At 38.0% G+C, this 6837-nt stretch overlaps 1 protein-coding gene across 3 annotated transcripts in view; it reads right to left on the reverse strand.

Moving 5' to 3' along the window:
* The window catches only part of FBXL4 (F-box and leucine rich repeat protein 4), a 66449-nt gene extending 59873 nt beyond the window's left edge, over positions 1 to 6576 (reverse strand). For 2 of the 3 annotated variants that reach the window (XM_054569741.1, XM_054569738.1), the window contains exons 1-2: positions 6439 to 6576; positions 4014 to 4092 (exon numbers count right to left, since the gene is read on the reverse strand). The gene's annotated coding sequence lies outside the window, so the exon portion shown is untranslated. The remainder of the gene's footprint in view (positions 1 to 4013; positions 4093 to 6438) is intronic. The other variant, XM_054569739.1, reaches the window with a different exon arrangement.
* Between the last annotated feature and the right edge of the window lie 261 nt (positions 6577 to 6837).

The raw sequence follows: 6837 nt of genomic DNA on the forward strand, positions 1-6837 counted from the left end.
TCAGATTTTTTTATTATTGATTTGTAAGAGTTCTTTATACATTTTAATTACAATCTTTATCAGATATACGGTTCACAACTATTTCCTTCCAGTCTGTGCTTGCCTTTTCATCTATCTGATAATATCTTATAAAAAGTTTTTAACTTTTATTAAGACCAATATACCTTTTTTAAAAATTTTATGGCATATTTTTGTATGTCCATTTTACTTAAGTAGGAAACATCAAGCATAGTTTCAAAAGGGGAACTCTGGAACAGGCAGTATTTAATATCTGACATCTGAAAACAGTTAATTACAGTTTAATAAAATTTTAAGATGATATCAAATTGCATGCTGCAAGCACTTCCAGCAGAAATGCAAAATGACAAAGCCACTCCTAGATGTTTACCCAAGTGTGTTGAAAACCTACATTCAACCAAAAATCTGTATACAAAAGGTTATAGTATATTTATTCATAATCACTCCAACCTGAGAACATTCGAGATGTACTTCAACAGGCAAATAGATAAACAGTGGTACAACCACATAATGAAATACTACTCAGTAATAAGGAATGAACATTGATTCAGGCAAACAGTATAGATGAATCTTAAAGCATATTTTGTAAGTGAAAGACAGACCCAAAGCCTTCTTTGTTCAATTTCATTTATATGGCACTCTTGAAAAAGCAGAGCTATGGGGAAGGGAAACAAATCAGTGGTTCCCAGGAAGTCAGGGGAAAGATAGTTGACTATGACAACTAAAAAAGGGGCCACACAAAGGAACTCCTAGGGTGATGGAAATGTTCTATATGCTTTTGTTTTCCATCTTCGTTTTACACTAAAACAAGTCAAGTTGGAGATTTGATACCCCATATTGGTTTGTTTATGGGCCTGGTTTATCAGTCTGTTCTGACCAGCACACCCTGAAAGATATCTGCTAGTTGCTGTGTCCTGCCCATTCATTATGCCCAAGGCAAAAACTGATCTCAGAGCCTCAACCACTTACCTGGCCTTAGGAAACTACCAGTTTGGAAAAGAAAACACTGACTTTCATGACTTCAGAAAGCTTCCTGACCAGAACCAAATCAGTTATTATAGATGTGCACTGATATACATACATATGTGTGCATGTGTACGGAATTAGCCATCTTAAAGACGGGGGAAAAAAGTTGGGCAATTAAAGCAAATGGTCTCTAATTAAGGTTAATGCAAAAAATAGGAGAATGGTTTTAAAATAATAACTCTTTATCTTCAGAGTGAATTAACAAGGAAGGTCCACATATAAGAGCAAGGTAATTAAAAAAATTTTTTAATTTCTTAGAAATTATAGACATGATGGTCAAAAAAAACCCTGAAAATTAAAATTGAAAAAATGTGACCTAGAACACAAAAGCAAGAAACCTAGTATCTATAAAAAAAAATTCAAGAAGAGTGAAACTGACCAAAATTCAAGAAAATGCTGGATCATGTAATACTTTAGAAATTCTAAAGGGAAAAAGTTGACTAAAACTCTTATTCACATAGAAGACAAAAAGTATTTCTGGACATGCTGGTATACTTCCCATCACTCTTCTTAAAAACATTAGTCAAAAAAGTATTCCAGTCAACAAAAAAATTTAAATAAATCATATTTAAAAGGGGAATACAGAATACAAAAGTAACTAGTTACCTTGTAGTTAAATCTAAATCGTTACAGATACAGTACTGGTAAAGTTGAAAGGGATCGTTAGGGAAAAACAGAAGTAACGTAAAAAGGAAATAAAATCAAACCAAGAATGGGGGGGAAGGCAAGGAATCGAGATTTCATCTTATTAAATGGAAGTGAGAGAGTAACAGAAAATCAATTATACATGGTTCTAGAATTTGCAAACTTTCAGGGGAGGAAAAAATAGTATGAATAAGTTAAATTTTTCTGTTAAAAGATAAACCCTTTCCTACAAGGAATCCTTGTGATGCAACAGTTTGTATTTTGGCTAAGGTGGTAGTAACAAAATCTACAGAAAATTGCAGAGAACTAAACAAACACATGTACATATAAAACTCATGAAATCTGAGTATGGTCTGTAGATTATATCAATGTCAATTTCCTAGGTATAATGTTATAGCTATGCGAGATGCTACCATACGAGGAAACTGGATGAACTGCACATAGGGTCTCTCTGTACCATTTCTCATAATTAATTGCATGCAAATTTGTAATTATCTTTTTTTAAAAGAGAGTTTTTTTACAGTGCAAAAAAATAATGACAAACTTTCGGACTGAGAGGAGTGAAGACTGAAAAGAGAATCAAAGTCCAGCTGTATGAAGTTTGATGTATAAGAGAGGTAAAGCAAAATGATGTAAAAAGGCTGAAAATCAACATATGGGCAATAAAGATCTATCTGGTACACAAAATACTGACAGAGATGGTAATAGTAATATCAGACAATGTAGACTTCACGGCAAAAGTCATTAAACAGGGCAAAAAAGATATATTTTGAAAGACTAAAATCCACTAAGAACAAACAACTACATACAGTAATCTATAAGAATGAATTCAAACAAATTAATAGTCGCTGTAAGAGACAAACATATTTTGCTTACTGATTTGTCAGTTTTGAGAAAACAATTAATAAGAATATAGTATGTTATAATGAATGTGCCAAATCAAAACAATAGGGAAAGGATAGCTTATCAAAAATGTTTTAGGACAATGCCCAGATATTTAGAAAAGTAAACACAGATTTTCATTGCAACCATTTTTTAAAAATCTAAATGCAAAATACAAACTATTCAATAAGAGAATATGTACAAAAAATATTTTAATAATCTTGGGGTGGAAATTCAGAGGTCATAAAGGAAGAGAATAGCAGAACTGACAACATACATATTAAAGATTTCCATACAGCAAAAGCTTCCAGAAACAGAATAAACTATAAGAAATACTAGCAAATGATATGCCAAGTCATTAATAGCCACTATATGTAAAGACCTATTATAAATCAATTAGAAAAAGAGTAACACTTCAACAGAAAATTACATAAACATAAACAGGTAACAAAAGAATACAAATGGCTAATAAACACAGATATTCAACTCTGTCAATAAGCAAAGAAATGCACAATTAAAGCAGTAATAAAATAGTATTTTTCATTCATAAAACTATATAAATGTAAAAAAATGATTGTATGATTTAGCAACGGTTTTGAGACAACTCCTCACAGGTCTCTCACATTTCTCCATGTCCTATAAGCAGAGCTTTTTTTCCAAACTATCTTTTCAAGGGTGTTTCTATAGCAAACATCCTTCATAAAAAAGGTCTCCTTTTGGAGGAGAGGGCAGGTTTATTTCCTATCTAGCATAATAATAGCTAATGTCTCTATCTAGGACAAAGGTTAGGCAGGTTTACTTGCAGCCTATTATGAAAGATTCAGGTTCCCTGAGCTGAGGTTTCCTCTCCTGTAATGTAATCTACTGTGCATGCTAGAATCATCTGGCCCTCATCACATCACCCACTGTAAATTAGAGTTCAAGGAAGCAGCACAAGAAAATGATGATCCTCTGGCTACTTTTATAGCTGTGATTTGTCTCTGACGCAGGAGTCTCATGTCTTCTGCCAGCTTCCATTAAGACTGTTAGCTAGCAAGAAACATAAAATCTCAGTCTTGACAATTCTTGGCAATGACATGGAAATAGAAGCATTGTCATAAATTGTATAAATTTGCTCTTTCAACAATCTTCTGAAGAGCAATATGGAACAATCCATCGAAATTTAAAACATAGCTATCCTTTGACCCAGCATTTCATGTTTAAATTTTTACACTAAAGAAATAATGAACGTGCAAATATATATGTACACAAAAATGATCCCTGTAGTTTTGTTTGTAACAGAAATAAATTTGGAATTGGCTAAATGTCAATAGGGGATTGGTTATATAAAAATTATATATAAGGAGATTAAAATTTTTGGTTATTCCTACAATGAAATACCAAAAAGTTTAAAAAGATATTGTTATATGCACTCACATAGACTGTCATCAATTATGACTTACTGGAAGTTATAGTTAGTTATATGTAGTCCACCACCATTTATGAAATGACTGTAGGCTTACACACATTTATTTCTAATGTCTGAAAGGAGAGAAAACAAATGATTAAACAGTGATAATCTCTAGGGAATGGGGTTATTGGGTAAGTGGGCACATACTTTCTCTTTTGGCTATTTCTGTATATATTATTTAACTTATTTTTTAAAAAAAGAATGTATACATTTATTTTATGATCTCATAAAGTTTCTAGGTATCTATTATAGCAACACATGAAAATTCATTATATTTAAGATGCCCAGTTGGGATGACAAAAATACAGACAGACATGGGGCTGTTCCAGGGATCACTCTATAGGCATTTACCCCTTAGAGCTGCTGAAACCAGGTGCATACAGTCCTGAGCTGATGAGGGGAGAAACACCACACTTCAAATACACAGTGAAAATCAAAAGACATACAGATTTTGAATTGAGCTGCTTCTCCATGTATAACTCTGAGGAGCAACTCCACGTGGAGAGCTGTGAGTTAGCCAGGGCAAGGATTTAACAACAGTTAATGATTCAACTGACCATGAGAAAAGCAAGCTAAAAAAATTATCTCAAGAACAGGCAAGAAGCTTCAAAAGGAGGCAGGGTTAAAAAAGGAAATCAACTTACCTGACTAAATGTATTCATTCCAAAAATATTTAGTGATATTAACAATATGCCAAGTATCGTTACAATCTCTACACATTAAAACACATTATAAATCTAGAATAATAAGAGCTGCATGGTATAAGCAAAGGAAGCCAGACAAAAGTTCAGAAGTGCCAAGGATAAATAAGAAATAGGGCCTAGGATAAATATAGTATTTGTTATCAGCTGGGAAAAACTGAATTCAACATATAATGATGGAGTCACTAGTTAACAATTAACAAACGGTAGAGCCTTACTTCCTTTCTTACCCTAAATACTGTGGAGGTAGGTTAAAGATTTAAATAGGAAGAATAAGACGACTGAAAAATATTAGAAGAAAACAGAGGTGGATATACACAATCCATGTTAACAAATGGTCTAAGAAGATACCAGAGTTAGAACCATTAAGTTAAAATGGATTATATAAGGGGATGGGCAATGAGACTAACACAATAAAGAAAGGACAGTTTTTGTTCAATGACCATAGTTCGAAACAAAAGATAGGCCGTTAGCAACATTTTAAGATGCCATTACACAGATGGCTATAATTGCATTAAGGGATCGTGGCATTAGTAAAAAGAAATTAACCTTCTTACATTGAGCTGACCTGATTTTCAAGTCCAGAACAAAAAAGAAGAGCATGAAAATGCACGATTCAGAGAAGCCAATACTTGGCACAACGGTTAAAAATTTTTTAAAGTTGGTGCCCAAGAAAGAGGTGTAGGAAGAAGCGTCCAATTCAACGAATGATTTAAAGAGTGCCTATTATTGGGTGATGCACCTTGCCACTGGAAATGTAAGTGCTGACCCTTTTCCCCGAGAACTTAATCTGTAGGAGCGTTTGATGTATCAGAAAAATCTCCCTCTACTCAACCAACAGGCGCAATACGTAATACTGCCAAAGGAAGCATGAAGTGAGCTTTAAGGGCGGGGGTGGGGGGGAATGTACCTATAATCTGAATTTTAGAAACCAAGGAATGCACACCAGAAAACAGTAAGAAGGCAGCCTGTGTCCTGGAACAAACCAGAACAAGCAAGATCCAGCACCTGTTTGAGTCGTCCAGGGCTTAAAATCTACGCAACTGCCTGACCACAAATGTGTATGGTCTTGACTTTCTAATCATTTGTGTATTTCAATTAGTGAGTGCAACCCGAGACTACGGCAGTAAGTACTTGGGATACCATCAAGGAAATGTGCAAAACCACTCCCCTTGCTAACATGTTGACAGGGACGCAAAGTGGATGTTCATCATTACTCTAAGGACACTACTAAACATAGAAACAAGGCTGCTGCAGGGCATCTCGTGGCAGTCCTGAACGAAGACACGGGCCTGGCCAGGCAAAAATCATCGGACGCCACAGGAATATCAAAGAAGCACACACAGGAGCAACACACACAGACGCGCAGGGGGCCAACGCTGGGCTGCAGGGCCACAGAGGGGCTGCGGAGTCACCAGAACCCGCTGACGCCGCAGTGTAAACACTGTACACCGCTCGCTAGCCGAGGCAACACCTCACGTCCTGCGGGCAGACTAGTGGGCAGAGAAGAAGCGCCCGAGGGCTGAAACTGTTTTCAGGGTCCCCAACAAACCCCGCAAGCGCGGCGTGGGCGGCAGGGGAGGGGAGACGAGCAAGGGACCTCTATAGCGCACCCAGGCTCCCAAAGCGCGGCGCTCCACCAAGGCCCGGCCCGCCCCAGCGCCGAAGGAGGAAGACGGAGACTGGCGTGAGGGAGAAATAAAAAAAGGGCCGTACCCTGGAGGGTCCGGGAGAGCGCGCCGTGAGCTTCACCAGCGACCGGGCGGCGCCGGGAAGCCAGGGCGCAACGGTGGCCCCCGAAATCCCGCACTGCTGCGCAAGCCCGCCGAGCCCGGCCCTGCGCGACCCGGAAGCGTGACGCGGTGGCTGCAAGGTGGGCGGGACCAGAAGGAGGCGGGGCGGGGCGCTGCTCCTGCTAGAGGCCCTCGGAGGCGTAGGGACCGCCCTCTCCCAGGACGAGGGTTCCCCGTCCCGAGCGTACCCTTTAAATTGCCCAGTTACTTCCGGCGGAGAGTGGTTGCAAGCGCTCTGCCGGAATGTTTCTTTTTGGAACCGCCGTGCCGCCTGTAGTGTAGTCCTGCTAGGTAGGGCTTCTTCAGTTCAGAGTTGGTGGAT

This window comes from Pteronotus mesoamericanus, unplaced genomic scaffold (assembly GCF_021234165.1).
Source record: "Pteronotus mesoamericanus isolate MK-2021 breed Mesoamerican mustached bat unplaced genomic scaffold, CSHL_Meso_final contig_20, whole genome shotgun sequence".
NCBI lineage: Eukaryota > Metazoa > Chordata > Mammalia > Chiroptera > Mormoopidae > Pteronotus > Pteronotus mesoamericanus.